General features: G+C 43.4%; 1 protein-coding gene across 4 annotated transcripts in view; it reads right to left on the bottom strand.

Annotated features, from left to right (window-relative positions):
• LOC139564505 (DENN domain-containing protein 4B-like) overlaps positions 1–16216 on the bottom strand; it is a 38928-nt gene extending 22712 nt beyond the window's left edge. Inside the window, exon 1 of one of the 4 annotated variants that reach the window (XM_071384082.1) lies at positions 15803–16216. The gene's annotated coding sequence lies outside the window, so the exon portion shown is untranslated. The remainder of the gene's footprint in view (positions 1–15802) is intronic. The other 3 variants (XM_071384079.1, XM_071384080.1, XM_071384081.1) reach the window with 3 other exon arrangements.
• Positions 16217–16862: the final 646 nt, after the last annotated feature.

The following is a 16862-nucleotide window of genomic DNA, read 5'->3' on the forward strand; positions in this document are numbered from 1 at the left end:
GTATAGAGTCAAAAAATGTATTACTGTCACAAAAGTTTGAGCTCATTGTATATTTATCTTATGAAAATGAATATTTCAGTGCAGAATTTGATGCAAAACAACCACACCAGTATAACGGATCTGTTAGGCCCTAAGGCCTACAATGGTACTATAATAAAAGGGTGTTGCCCTGCTGGGAACTTATCAAGGACACTGAACCTCAGGATTTTCCAGAAATTGCTGATGTAGGCTAATAATTGTTGGTTCCCTTTTCATAATATCCTACGTACATGGTAACGTGCACCGTCTCTCTCACACACACATAAGCTTACGCTCGCGAATGTACACACAAAACGGAAAGCCCCTTTTGAGTACTGAATTGCCCCAATGTCCAACATGTCTTAATATTGGTCACAATCCTTGCGACTGCAAGTCATTTCAATATCTTTGTCAACATAACTGAGACATGAATTCATTAAAACTGTCAGTGGTTTGAGCGAGAGAGAGAGAGAGAGCAAGAGAGAGCAAGCTCTGGAACTAGAGCACCCACATCCTGACAAGAGGCTTTTGAAGTCCCATTCGTAAGAAACCCAGTGCATCATAGATATAGAATTGAAAACGCCATATTTAGACAAGCAACAAGAGAGCAGTAAAAGTCTTATTCCCAGAATTATGACGTGTCTGACAGTGCACGTCAGCCTGGAAGCAGTGGACCACCACGATCACACGAGCTGACCAACGTGAAGTATTGGACCATGGCCTACTATGGAATGGGAGAAGTGGAGCTAAGAAGAGGGGTTGTTTTAGTCTGTCATTCTGCTAGTTCTCTTTCCTCCCTGGCACTTCATTGATAAATCAGACTGATAACCAAGTGCGAACATCACGGACTAGAGTTATGCATCCCTGCTAGGTTGAACTAATGTCAGAGTTTGACTCATAACTCATAAATAACATCCACAGGCATACACAGAAATGACATAAGATTTCAAACAAGTTGAGCACATGAATTCGGGTCGCTACCCACTTCTCCATCTAGTCTGTACTGCATCTTGAACTTACCAGCCTCTCCCTCTGGCTGTTTTTCCAGATATAATAATTTACTGGTGTGATTATTCAGTGGGGTGATACAATACTTAAACACAGAAAAACAAAGTTGTGTGCAGCCTGAGGGTTCACCAAGAACTCATTGAGAAACAGTGGCGTACACAAATTTGTCAAAATAGGCTAGCTAATGCTCAGAAACAAAACTGCAACTGAAAGCCTTCCAGCCACTCACATCATACCTCAACCTCCTCAGAACAGTAGCTTCAAACAAGCAGGAAATAAAAAGAGCCACAAGATATTTAAAACAGGTCATGAGTTTGGTTCTTCTTTTAATTCACCTGCTTTTGTTGAGCACCAGCCAGGCTGGAAGGCTTGAATATATATTTCCACAAGATTATAATCCTCTAAAGCAAGCTACTGAAGAATGAGTCATCTCAATGAACGTTTGAGGAAAGGAGAGATTCTCTACCTTACGTAGGTTAAATCCCCATATCAGTCAAATATAGCAGTTACTTATAGCTCACTGTGTATGTGTGTGTGAATTACAGAGTAGCCTTGCCTCCAACTGATTGAGAAGAGTTATTTCTGAGCCAGTGCAGTGACAACACTCAACCCGCGCCCCCACATCTCTCCAGGTGTGAGCTCGTGATAAGAACACCCCAAACGGACAAGGAGAGCTCTGTTCAGGCTTGGCAGCTAGAGATCCTGCCCCCGAACTGGCAGACTGGCCCTCTCACTCTTCCTTTCCAGCAGGTTCTCAAACTCCTGACATGTTTGAGAATGTGTGAAATTATGTGTGTGAAGAGGGGCTACACGCATCATTTCACACATCAACATTCCTTCATGGCTTTGTCAATAACACCCTCGAAAGTACAGATTTTTACTTTGTGTTATGCAATAGCTGGGGCAACATTTTGACATGACAAAATTGTGGAGATTTTTCAAAAAAACTCCCAGATAATTTCAAATACTCACCACAGCACTCACAAAATGTATTTTAAATACAGCAGAAATGTACAGTGCTAAAAGCTGTTACAAATACTTGTATCTTGCAACTTAATGCAAAACATTCTTCCTCAAAATATGCTTGCCAGCTGATTTACCTGTCTAAACAATGCTTAAGATAAAGTTGTTAGGGATGAATGCTGTCCAGAGGCAGTGCCTTTGTGCTTGTCAGAATGCTGCTGCCTGTGGCTGGCCTTCAACCAGAGCCACAGCTAGTGACAGAGGAGGTATTCAGGGTCGCTCTTCCCAGCGAGATGATGCTGGAAGTCAGCGACGGTGGAGAGATGCCTGGTACAACCACGCCCACACCAACTCAGGGGCATCGCCACAATACCACCCTAAAATGGAGGCCCGGAAGGCCCACAATGCTCCTTTTGTGTGCACGGGGCAAGCACGTGATGACGTTAAGAGGGGAAATACATTCACACACACACACAGTGAACAGAGTTAGGCCCAGAGGGGAGTACTGCACCACAATGATCATTTCACAAGCTCACTACAATAAATAGCATTATCCAAAGTATTGACCACAGTGAGAAAAATACATTATCACACACTGTTTACCAAAGACCACAACTCTGACTTAACAGAGCTGCCTGGGGCAAAATGTAGGCGAGAAGAGCAATAGTGGAACCTTCCATTAGTGTGAACTTAACTTGAAGGGGTATGATGATTAAATATTGTAGGGTGGTGGGGGGACAAATCCTTCTCTGTCCAGTCAGCATGTTGTTATGAAGGTGATCTTGGCCCATTAGACCACTAAAGAGAAGGCATGACCTACACCAGTGTTTTTGGAAGTTATCAGGATTCGACAAGCTATGCTTCTCGGAGTCAGTGCTTCTTAACTAAAACAAGCACTAGAGGGTAGACTAAAATTGGTGTTAGATCATCAGATGTACGAGTAAATGACATCTCATGGGCCAGTGCCATGGAAGACAAACTAGGTCAACAATCCAACCTAAACATGGCCTGGCTGAGACATTCTACCTGAGGAATCGGTATAAGGTTGATACAGATTAGGCCTAGGCCTACCTAATAAGCTTCATGTGGACACTGTGTTTATTTTTAAATCATCACTTTGTATTCAGCAAGTCAATAGTAAACAGCATGCACCACGTGTTGTTCTATATTTGACTCTGGGATTTTCAAAGTAGTTCTTAAACATTGTCTTGCTGATGTTGCAACACATACTGGCAGAACTTAAGGATCAGGGAGCAAGAGTGTCTTCGATGTGGATAACTTCCAGAGTTGCTCCTCGATAATGCTTTGATCAATCTAAATGCCATCCACAATTCAATTCAGGAAACTTGATACATGCAACCACAGTGGGAAAGGTTAGTCATTTCAATTACTCCAAAAAAACACGACTAGGCCTACTTGGTCTCAATTCTCAACCAAAACGTATTCCTCTGCTAGTCACTCTCCTCCTACTCACTTTCCTAGGCCATAAACTAAAAGGAGTCGAGAACAAAACCAACACAGAGAGCCTCTCAGGCTGCATGGTCCCCTGACCACATCACAACATTGTCCAGGGTGTCTGAATTCACCCTGGTAATACCTCAGGGCAAGGAAGACACACCACTCTCAAGACCACAGAAGATTCTAATAACAGTTCTGGTTGGTTCACCCAAAGTCAGAGAGAGCCAAACAGATTCCGGGGCCTCGGTGGCCCTAACACCAGGGTTCATGCCACCAGCGTTGTTAATTCCGCTCCAGCAGCGTCCATCGAGGCACGTGGCTGGCACTGTCTCTGACTGTCAGCACTCCTGAGAGCAACACATCTGCCACGCTGATCCTCAACACTGGAGCTCCCCAGGGGTGCATGCTCAGTCCCCTCCTGTACTCCCTGTTCACCCACGACTGCATGGCCAGGCATGACTCCAACACCGCGTGCTCAGTCCCCTCCTGTACTCCCTGTTCACCCACGACTGCATGGCCAGGAACGACTCCAACACCATCATTAAGTTTGCAGACGACACAAGTGTCACCTGATCACCGACGAGACAGCCTATAGGGAGGAGGTCAAAGACCTGGCCGGGTGGTGCCAGAATAACAACCTATCCCTCAACGTAACCAAGACTAAGGAGATGATTGTGGACTACAGGAAAAGGAGCACCGAGCACTCCCCCATTCTCATCGACGGGGCTGTAGTGGAGCAGGTTGAGAGCTTCAAGGTCCTTGGTGTCCACATCAACAACAAACTAGAATGGTCCAAACACACCAAGACAGTCGTGAAGAGGGCACGACAAAGCCTATTCCCCCTCAGGAAACTAAAAAGATTTGGCATGGGTCCTGAGATCCTCAAAAGGTTCTACAGCTGCAACATCGAGAGCATCCTGACCGGTTGCATCACTGCCTGGTACGGCAATTGCTCGGCCCCCGACCCCAAGGCACTTCAGAGGGTAGTGCGTACGGCCCAGTACATCACTGGGGCAAAGCTGCCTGCCATCCAGGACCTCTACACCAGGTGATGCCAGAGGAAGGCCCTAAAAATTGTCAAAGACCCCAGCCATAGACTGTTCTCTCTAAATCAAATCAAATCAAATTTTATTAGTCACATACACATGGTTAGCAGATGTTAATGCGAGTGTAGCGAAATGCTTGTGCTTCTAGTTCCGACAATGCAGTAATAACAACAAGTAATCTAACCTAACAATTCCACAACTACTACCTTATACACACAAGTGTAAAGGGATAAAGAATATGTACATAAAGATATATGAATGAGTGATGGTACAGAACGGCATAGGCAAGATGCAGTAGATGGTATAGAGTACGGTATATACATATGAGATGAGTACTGTAGGGTATGTAAACATAAAGTGGCATAGTTTAAAGTGGCTAGTGGTACATGTATTACATAAAGATGGCAAGATGCAGTAGATGATATAGAGTACAGTATATACATATACATATGAGATGGGTAATGTAGGGTATGTAAACATTATATTAAGTGGCATTGTTTAAAGTGGCTAGTGGTACATTTTTACATAATTTCCATCAATTCCCATTTTTAAAGTGGCTGGAGTTGAGTCAGTATGTTGGCAGCGGCCGCTAAATGTTAGTGGTGGCTGTTTAACAGTCTGATGGCCTTGAGATAGAAGCTGTTCTTCAGTCTCTCGGTCCCTGCTTTGATGCACCTGTACTGACCTCGCCTTCTATTACCGCATGGCAAGCGGTACCGGAGAGCCAAGTCTAGGACAAAAAGGCTTCTCAACAGTTTTTACCCCCAAGCCATAAGACTCCTGAACAGGTAACCAAATGGTTACCCGGACTATTTGCATTGGGTGCCCCACCCCCAAACCCTCTTTTACGCTGCTGTTACTCTCTGTTTATCTTATATACATGGTGACTTTAACTATACGTTCATGTACATACTAGCTCAATTGGCCTGACCAACCAGTGCTCCCGCACATTGGCTAACCGGGCTATCTGCATTAGGTCCCACCACCTGCCAACCTCTCTCTTTACGCTACTTCTACTCTCTGTTCATCATATATGCATAGTCACTATAACCATACCTACATGTACATACTACCTCAGTAAGCCTGACTAACCGGTGTCTGTATAAAGCCTTGCTACTCTTATTTTCAAATGTCTTTTTACTGGTGTTTTATTTCTTTACTTACCTACACACACACACACCTTTTTTTTCTTCGCACTATTGGTTAGAGCCTGTAAGTAAGCATTTCACTGTAAGGTCTACACCTGTTGTATTCGGCGCACGTGACAAATAAACTTTGATTTGATTATTTCAAACGACGCTTCTATTTAAAGCCTGCTCAGAGAGTCGGTTCTGCCTCAAATAAAGAGACTTTAGACAGCTTCAGCAGCACTCGTCTTCTCTCTTTGTTGTTGCTGAAGTATTAGAATTCAAATTCAAACGTCTCCAGGTATTTGTGTGATAACTGACTAGCACTTGAACAAACAGTAGGTTCTCAGGATGTCTGGAAAACTGTCTCCCGTGGGCCTCGTCCGAATTTTAAGGATTAGCCTATTGCCAAACAACATGGGAAAAGACGACAGACCTAACTGTTGAAATGGGAGAGAAATGACAGACACTTGAAGGAGATTAAGATATCTAGTTATAAATATCCAAGACTCCCTACTGGGAGAGGCTGAGAGCATCATGAAAGGCACTTCAGTCAATGCTGGCTTAAGTGTACAATATGATGCACCAACCAACTGTCTCATCTCGATTTTGGATACTATCCATGAAGATTAAAAGTGTCCGTAATTTTTTTTAGACGCTAGAACCAAGATGTATCCATCCACATTTAGCAGTAGGTAGGGTACTAGACAATGTTAGAGATGTTGGTGTGGGCAATTGCCAATAATTGTGATTGTTCTACCAAGACCAAATGCCTATCTTTTCCTTGTTGTGATGCACTGGGATTTTACCTAACCCCTATGGTAATGTGGCTAAAGTGTTTATGCTAGTTTAGTGGATAGAGGACGGAGGGACAGACTGTGCCTTTAGCTGACAGAGATGGAGTTCGGAAAGAGAAAGGAAGGAGGGATGAACTACAGGCTGTAGCAAGAGAACTGGATCTCTGTGTGTACGACAGGGGGGATAGGCGCAAAGTGTGTGTGTGTGTATTTGTGTTGGTGACACACTGAAGGTTGCCAAGTCAGCTAGGGCTGACAGAAAGTATGAGCAGAGGAAGAGAGGATTGAAGGGACAGATGACAGGGCAGTGGCAGAGAGCATGATAGACAGAAAGAGAAAATGAGAGGAAGGAAGCGTAGAGAAGTTTATTTTGAGGCGTCGCCAGGTTTGAATTAGCAAGCACAAGCGGGATGATCATTACATTACAGTGGACAATATATTCCCTGACGTTGAACGAGGTGGACTATAAATGTGGCTGGCTGGTGCAGTGTTTGCTTGTGTTTGAAGCTGTGTGAGTGTGTGCATATAACTGATATTCATGCATTTCCCTACTAAAACTTTACATAATTTCTCCTCTGTGTTGCATAATACAGCATACAGTAGTCCTACATATTACACACGGTATGAGGCTTAAGTGACGCTCTGTTTTGAAAACAGTAATTTGCACTGCGTTAGCCATACAGGGTGCAAGTGAAAAGAGGAGACATCCATCGCAGATGGTTACATAATCTTGACTTGGCCGTTTGCCAATGGAGCTGAAGGCTATAGAGTTGTTCTCAGAGCTAATCAGAGTGTATGCGAGTGCAGACAACCCAACAATTGCAATACAGGGCTAAGCATTGTGAACCAGGCCCTAAAGCACAGTGTATAATGCTGCTGTTACAGCAGTACAAAGGAGAGATTATTGGACAGGTGACGGTTACTAAGGCTGTTTCTTCAACAACATCAGGTTTGCTTTTAGACCCTGTATGAGAGGAGAGGGGCTGACATGACACACAGTTTCAGGCTTACAGAGGAATTGCATGAGTTTCAACGGCCTCCCAACCTGACTTCGTTGTGGAGTAGGCTGCACCTGGACTCCACCAGAAGTAGACCCAACCTGCATCATCCCACAAACCTACTCACATCATATTCTCCCAACACTACCCCCACTTCCTAATCTGATATTCAGTAGTTTGATGACATGCCACTTCCTCAGATTGTATTATTTCTTTCTGGCAGCTGTGACAGCTGCCTAAGCACTTTCAACACGCGAATGTAAGACCTCGTTCCTCTTCTCTTATGATGACGAGGGAGGGCCATACACATCTGGGAAGGACTCTAGCCTTTCCTCAGAATCAAATCAAATTTTATTTGTCACGTGCCAAATACAACAAGCATCACCGTGATTTATTTTTTATTTTACATTTATTTAACTAGGCAAGTCAGTTAATTAAGAACATATTCTTACTTTCAATGACGGCCCTTGTTCAGGGGCAGAATGACAGATTTTTAAATTAAATATATATTTATTTTTTTACCTTGTCAGCTCAGCTTTTGGTTACAAGTCCAACGCTCTAACCAATAGGCTACCTGCCACCCCACTAAAATGCTTACTTTCAAGCCCTTAACCAACAATGCAGTTCAAGAAAGAGTTAATAAAATATTCACAAAATAAACTAAAGTAAAGAAAAAAAAAAAAAAAAAAAAAAAAACAATCAAAGTAACAAGAAATGTACATAACAATAACGAGGCTATATACAGGGGGTACCGGGTCAATGTGTGGGGGCACAGGTTAGTCCAGGTAATTTGTAAAGTGACTATGCATAGATAATAAACAGCGAGTAGCAGCAGCATAAAAACAAAGTGTAGACAGTCTAATTAATTGTTCTGCAGTCTTATGGCTTGGGGATAGAAGCTGTTAAGGAGCCTTTTGGTTCTAGACTTGGTGCTCCGGTACCGCTTGCCATGCGGTAGCAGAGAGAACAGTCTATGACTTGGCTGACTGGAGTCTGACAATTTGTTGGTCCTTCCTCTGACACCGCCTAGTATATAGGTCCTGGATGTACTGAGCCGTACGCAATACCCTCTATAGTGCCTTACGGTCAGATGCTGAGCAGTTGCCATACTAGGCAGTGATGCAAACGGTCAGGATGCTCTCGATGGTGCAGCAGTAAAACTTTGAGGATCTGAGGACCCATGCCAAATCTTTTCAGTCTTCTTTACAACTGTCTTGGTGTGTTTGTACCATGATAGTTTGTTGGTGATGTGGATACTAAAGGAACCTGAAGCTCTCAACCCGCTCCACTTCAGTCCCGTCGATGTGAATGGGGGCCTGTTCGGCCCTCCTATTCCTATAGTCCAGGAGCTCCTTTATCTTGCTCACATTGAGAGAGAGGTTGTTGACATGGCACCACACTGCCAGGTTTCTGATCTCCTCCCAATAGGCTGTCTCATCGTTGTCATTGATCAGGCCTACCACTGTTGTGTCGTCAGCAAACTTGATGATGGTGTTGGAGTCATGTTTGGCCACGCAGTTGTGGGTGAACAGGGAGTACAGGAAGGGACTAAGCACGCACCCCTGAGGGGCCCCAGTGTTGAATCAGCGTGGCAGATGTGTTGTTGCCTACCCTTACCACCTGGGGGCAGCCCGTCAGGAAGTCCAGGATCCAGAGGGAGGTGTTAAATCCCAGGGTCCTTAGCTTAGTGATGACATTTGTGGGAACTATGGTGTTGAACGCTGAGCTGTAGTCAATGAACAGCATTCTCACATAGGTGTTCCTTTTGTCCAGGAGGGAAAGGGCAGTGTAGAGTGCAATTGATATTGCGTCATCTGTGGATCTGTTGGGGCAGTATGCGATTAGGAGTGGGTCTAGGGTTTCTGGCATGATTGTGTTGATATGAGCCATGAGACTGGCTTCCTGGTAAGGCAAGGGCTGATTTCAAGGTTTTACTGCTAACCTACAAAGCATTACATGGGCTTGCTCCTACCTATCTTTCTGATTTGGTCCTGCCGTACATACCTACACGTACGCTACGGTCACAAGACGCAGGCCTCCTAATTGTCCCTAGAATTTCTAAGCAAACAGCTGGAGGCAGGGCTTTCTCCTATAGAGCTCCATTTTTATAGAATGGTCTGCCTACCCATGTGAGAGACGCAGACTCGGTCTCAACCTTTAAGTCTTTATTGAAGACTCATCTCTTCAGTAGGTCCTATGATTGAGTGTAGTCTGGCCCAGGAGTGTGAAGGTGAACGGAAAGGCTCTGGAGCAACGAACCGCCCTTGCTGTCTCTGCCTGGCCGGTTCCCCTCTCTCCACTGGGATTCTCTGCCTCTAACCCTATTACAGGGGCTGAGTCACTGGCTTACTGGTGCTCTTTCATGCCGTCCCTAGGAGGGGTGCGTCACTTGAGTGGGTTGAGTCACTGACGTGATCTTCCTGTCTGGGTTGGCGCCCCCCCTTGGGTTGTGCCGTGGCGAAGATCTTGTTGTCTCAGGATGGTAAGTTGGTGGATGGTAAGGATGGTAAGTTGGTGAAGATATCCCTCTAGTGGTGTGGGGGCTGTGCTTTGGCAAAGTGGGTGGGGTTATATTCTTCCTGTTTGGCCCTGTCCGGGGGTATCATCGGACGGGGCCACAGTGTCTCCTGACCCCTCCTGTCTCAGCCTCCAGTATTTATGCTGCAGTAGTTTATGTGTCGGGGGGGCTAGGGTCAGTTTGATATATCTGAAGTACTTCTCCTGTCTTATCCGGTGTCCTGTGTGAATTTAAGTATGCTCTCTCTAAAATTCTCTCTCGGAGGACCTGAGCCCTAGGACCATGCCTCAGGACTACCTGGCATGATGACTCCTTGCTGACCCCAGTCCACCTGGCCGTGCTGCTGCTCCAGTTTCAACTGTTCTGCCTGCGGCTATGGAACCCTGACCTGTTCACCGGACGTGCTACCTGTCCCAGACCTGCTGTTTTCAACTCTCTAGAGACAGCAGGAGCGGTAGAGATACTCTTAATGATCGGCTATGAAAAGCCAACTGACATTTACTCCTGAGGTGCTGACTTGCTGCACCCTCGACAACTACTGTGATTATTATTATTTGACCATGCTGGTAATTTATGAACATCTTGGCCATGTTCTGTTATAATCTCCACCCGGCACAGCCAGAAGAGGACTGGCCACCCCTCATAGCCTGGTTCCTCTCTAGGTTTCTTCCTAGGTTTTGGCCTTTCTAGGGAGTTTTTCCTAACCACCGTGCTTCTACACCTGCATTGCTTGCTGTTCGGGGTTTTAGGCTGGGTTTCTGTACAGCACTTTGAAATATCAGCTGATGTAAGAAGGGCTATATAAATAAATTTGACTTGATTTGATGACCAGTCTTTCAAAGCATTTCATGGCTACTGATGTGAGTGCTACGGGGCAGCAATAATTTAGGCAGGTTACCTTTGCTTTCTTGGGTACAGGGACTATGGTGGTCTGTTTGAAACATGTAGGTATTACAGACTCGGTCAGGGAGAGGTTGAAAATGTCAGTGAAGACACTTGGTAGTTGGACCGTGCATACTTTGAGTACACGTCCTGGTAATCCGTCTGGCCCCGCGGCTTTGTGAATGTTGACCTGTATAAAGGACTTGCTCACATCAGCTACGGAGAGTGTGATCATACAGTCGTCTGAAACAGCTAGTGCCCTCATGCATGCTTCAGTGTTGCTTGCCTCGAAGCGAGCATAAAAGGCATTTAGCTCATCTGGTAGGCTCTCGTCACTGGGCAGCTCATGGCTGGGTTTCCATTTGTAATCCATAATAGTTTTCAAGACCTGCCACTTCCAACCAGCGTCAGAGCCGGTGTAGTAGAATTACATTTTAGTCCCGTATTGACGCTTTGCCTGTTTGATGGTTCGTCTGAGGGCATAGCGGGATTAGCGTCCGGATTAGTGTCCTGCTCATTGATAGCAGCAGCTCTAGCCTTTAGCTCGGTGTGGCTGTTGCCTGTAATCTATGGCTTCTGGTTTGGAAATGTACGTACTGTCACTGCTGGGACGACGTCGTCGATGCACTTATTGATGAAGCCGGTGACTGAGGTGGTATACTTCTCAATGCTATTGGATGAATCATGGAACATATTCCAGTCTGTGCTAGCAAAACAGTCCTGTAGCGTAGCATCCGCGTTATCTGACCACTTCCGTATTGAGCGAGTCACTGGTACTTCCTGCTTTAGTTTTTGCTTGTAAGCAGGAATCAGGAGGATATAATTATGGTCAGATTTTCCAAATGGAGGGCGAGGGAGAATCTGTGTGACACTGGGTCATAAAGCAAGGGTCAGTGGTTTGATAAACTTGGTGAGGAATGAGGCCAAATTTCACTATTGAGATGAAATGGAATATGGCCGCTGGCTGGTATGATGATATCATAGAGACACCGTCCCTGTATTAGCCAACTGAACATGTCTTAAGACAAACCCTGGTTCCTCCTTCTAAACATTCCGTTTCCACTTCATTGTTATGACATTCGACATGGACCATTATATTTTGCATTAACTTACAGGCTTTTATGTAAATGTAGCACTAGTGTGAAAGGTTAAGCAGAAACATACGCAATCCGTCATGCACAAAGCATAGCCTACCTCTGCAATGAGATATGATGTGAAAGGGAACTGGGAGTCCTGGGAGATAGTGTAAACACTAAAGGTGGAATGCTGAGGAGAGTAGGTAAGAAGCGAGGCACAGACTGTTGGAGACTAGGCTCTAACACTTCATGATCAGACTATACTTTGAGCATTCAGCTTGTATTCAGAAATTGAAAAATCATAATTCAAAGTAAAAAGCAACCTTCAATTCTGGAATTTGAATTTCTTGACTGAATTGAAATGTTTAATGACCCCCAACCCTAGTGGGCAGAAAGTTATAAACACTGACAATGTGTTGCTTTGAGGTGCCTTTCTTCAAGAAACATTCCCCAGCCGTAGCAAACCCCTAACAAGAGGTGACAGGACCCAGGTGTGATCACAATCTCAGGTATCATGCAAACATGTCTACTGACATGAGGAGGAGGAGTCTGTGAAAGAACACTGGAGAGCCATAGAGAGGTATATTTAGCAAAAGCTGATAGGTAGGCCTAAATGAGGACAGAGTACACTCCGGAAACTATGTCCCAAATTCTACTACTAGGCTACATTGAGTGCTTTAGATGCATGGGGGTTTTGAGAAAGTTGTCACCATGCCTTATGGGTTTTGTGACGATGGGTGGAAACATAGTCAGTAGACTTTTAGTTGTCACAAAAAGACTTCCCCAAAGAAACACACATTTTCCTGCATGACGTTGTACATAAATGTATGGGTAAACTTTTGTGTTACAAAGTCGTTAGAGGCTATTCTTTATGAAGATCCCAAACTAGGTAGAGGAATTAAGATGGTACTGTACCAAATGTGTTTTGCTAAATCAATGCTGATTAATTAGTTGGCGCATGGTTAATCTAACCTTACACTAGTGGAAAATGAGTGACAAGTAAGTGATGAAGATATGGAACAATCAACAATGCAAGCCTCCGTTGTCTATACAGAGGAGTAGCTAAGTAGGCCAGCCAGCAGCGAATAGCAATTGTAATATTACTCATTTCATGTCAGATAGGCTCAGTTCCTCTACTACTTAGAATAGCTTATCTCCATTTTAGAACTTAGTGTAAAGAAACGTATCGTCTAAACCATCTGTCCAAACCTGTGCCCACAACATCTATAGATAGATTTAGACAGCGTGCTTCTCTGTGCAAGCTCAGTAAACCACAACAAAGTAGGCCCACACATCTACAGCTTATTTTCCCCTACATGAAAATCTAGGTGTGTCAAGTTAAAATTGTATTTATTATATTTTGTCTGGAATTTAGTAATCTGTAAGGAATGAAAGGGCAAGAATAGATGGTGATGATTACTGACAGCATGTCGATATTGAGCTCAGGGGCTGCAGGTAGCCTAGAGGTATGAGCGTTGGGCCAGTAACCGAAAGGTTGCTAGATTGAATCCCCGAGCTGACAAAGTAAAAATCTGTCGTTCTGCTCCTGAACAAGGCAGTTAACCCACTGTTCCTAGGCCGTCATTGTAAATAAATTTGTTCTTAACTGACTTGCCTAGTTAAATAATAATAATAATATGACATGTGCGAATTGTTATTTTAACAACAGGGGTATGTAACACAGTAATGTTTAAACATCAGGAACAGATAGTGAGACCATGCCATGAGACCGACACTATACACTGAGTGTACAAAACATTACATGACTGACCAAGTGAATCCAGGTGAAAGCTATGATCCCTTGTTGATATCACTTGTTAAATCCACTTCAATCAATGTAGATGAAGGGGAGGAGACAGATTAAAGAATAATTTTTAAGCCTTGAGACGTGGATTGGGTATGTGTGCCATTCAGAGGGTGAATGGGCAACACAAAAAATGCGAAAACATGAAACACATGGGATTAACATTTGTTTGAAACATTGTAAATGGGCAGAATATTCAAACGACCTTATTGCCAAAATGATAAGATAAATCAAATCAATGACAGACTTGGGGCAAGATGCATGATGCTGTCAAAAAAGTTACGTTATGGCATTGAGAGTATCATTCTTTCTGAGGTATTCCCCACTGGCAGAGCACCCACCCAAAGCGAGGGGGACCCACGGGCTCAGATTCTTGCCGGCAAGGAAACTTTATTTTTTAGTTATTTGAGCTTAAAAATAACATTTTGGGGATCTTTATATTTATTTATTGAACCTTTATTTAACTAGGCAAGTCAGTTAAGAACAAATTCTTATTTACAAATGACGGCCTACCCCAGTCAAACCCAGACGACGCTGGGCCAATTGTGCGCCGCCCTATGGGATTCCCAATCACGGCGGGATGTGATGCAGCCTGGATTCGAACCAGGTACTGGAGTGACGCCTCTTGCACTGACATACAGTGCCTTAGACCGCTGTGCCACTTGGGGAAATTATTGTTTTTAGGATTTTCGAAATACTTTCAATATTATTCATTTCCATGTCGGCTCTGCGCCTGGAAATGCCCCTGTCCGGAGCAAAGGATACCCATTTCAAACTCTAAAAAAAAAAGTGTTTAATTTAAATTTAAAAAATCTCTCTCAAAACTGTGATTCTTAAAAGATGTGTCCGAGGATTTTGTCAACTCCGTCAGATTTCTCTAAAATCCTAAATTAAAATCAGGAATGAGCAAGATCAGCATAAGGACCCCTTATTCATATCCTCATTACATGTAGTGCAACAAGAAGTTGTTATCAACTTTTGACAGGTTTAAACAAACAATATTGGAATCACCATGGTCAAAACCATAAACTGTCAACTGCATCTGCCTGAAACTCACTTAGTTAGGTTTTAGAATCATAAAGCAACTGTTAAAAAACAAAATTGATACTGTCTGTGTATACCACTTGAATAAAGACGAAACATGTACTATTTTTGTCAACTCCGTAAAACAAATTCCATCAGAATGCCTGAAGATCTGATAAAACAACCATTCTTAATAGGGTATTTTCAAATGAATAATTTTCTGTATTTTACAAATGTATTTAAATTTTCTACAAATTAAAAAAGTTAAGAGAAACAAATATGTCTGTCTTGGGTATCTGTTGTCAACTCCGTCAATGATTGAAGTCAATATTTTTCCTGGTCAATATTCTGATTAAATATTGTTCGAACCTTGAGGGGCCCACTAAACTACGCAACTGGTATTCCAATGTCGTCGTGGAATGAGGCGTTTGCAGGATTTATGTATGCTGAATACTCAAGCAGAAACACGATAAATGCGCATAATGCATTTTCCTAATCCACAAAGTAAAATGAATGGACAACACAGTATATGAGATGGCCAATGTAGAGAAATGCGTTCTAATGAAAAGCGTGATGCACGCGCAGTGCAACGTGAAATATCCTTGATCAATGTCCGCGCTGGCAACATATTTTAACATGTTGGACTAGGGGCAGGGAGCACCAGGCAATGTAGTATAACTACCAACCTTTAATTGCTTTAAAATCCGTTGTACCATATACATTTGGGTCAGTGCTTGGTACCACTCATTGGATCACGACAATAGCCTAACGTTACACACAGAAATAGCCTAACGTTACACACCAACCTTACTGTTGTATCGCTTCGCACATTAGCCGGTTAGCGAAGCACTACGGCCACAGATACGTTCGTATAATGGCTAACAACTATTATTGTGGGTTTCGAATAAAACAAATCGACAGAGGATTTGGGTTTGAGTTGTCACCGCTGGCGCACCATACCTGAATTGTGTGACATTAATCCAAAGCAGATGCAAGCATTCGCTAGCTAACGTTACTTAGCTTCCTAGATAGCTAACAAAATATTGTTGGGACACTACCACTTTTTAACTAGCAATCTATTTACCTTGTAATCCTTGCTGGCAGTTCCGATTGCTCACTTTGGATATCATCCTGCTTAGGTCATATTTAGACATTTAACGTCCATGTTTGCGGTCGTGTGCACCATAGAGTAGGTTTCTAATTCTGAGCCAGCGCAGATGTCTGTCGTATCAGTCCGCTTCTTGCTGGCCGGGAGGTTAGCTGCCAACAGCTCATGCGGTCGAGATGGGAAACTAAAACACTGTCGTACTTCCAGTGCCACAGACCGAAAGAGCTCTCAGAACACAGAAAATTGCGCTACTATTTCACTAATACATACAAACTAGTTAATTTGTGAAACTCCCTGCCGTCTATTGTTATGCATTTAAAAACATGTTTGCTGTGGTAATATTCATTATAAAACTAGAGGAAAGGAAATTGCGAGAGTAAAAACAATTGGTGGACACCCCCGCGTGCATGCAGCTGTTGGGTTTTGTTTACAGCGGTCACTGTACTGGGGCCTGTTGCACAAAACTAGGATAAGGGATTAAGCCAGGATATCTTGGTGATCCTGGCTCAATTGATCCGTAATCCGGTTGCACTAAAGATGGATAGGGGGCAGGAGGATATGTTATGGTATAAATTACCATGGAGATTTATTCTGTGGAGCTAGCCTGCTCCAGACCAGGCTAAATTCCAGGATCTATTTAATCTCATCCCTAATGTCAGTCAGCAGTCACCACAAATGGAAACCAATAGTTATTTCACTGCTCACTATACATTGTTATCACATATAACTAGACCCACTGTTATTATTTAAACGTTTGTGATCATTAATTTCAATGATTTTGGATAAAAAATGATTTTTAGATGATGTTGCTATCATTAGATAATTTACAGTTTCCCATAGACTATAAGGCTATATATAAAATGATAGAATATTAGGGCCACAGAGGGGAAAAAAACACAAGTCATAATATTGTAACCAGTTGTTTTAAAGGAGGACAGTTGTTAAAATGACAGATGTGGGGCATTTCGTGAAATTGTACTTCAGTATGGTTTCATAAACAAAGACATGCTGATGTGCCAGAATATTAAGTATCACA

Source organism: Salvelinus alpinus, chromosome 35 (genome assembly GCF_045679555.1).
Source record: "Salvelinus alpinus chromosome 35, SLU_Salpinus.1, whole genome shotgun sequence".
Taxonomy (NCBI): Eukaryota; Metazoa; Chordata; class Actinopteri; order Salmoniformes; family Salmonidae; genus Salvelinus; species Salvelinus alpinus.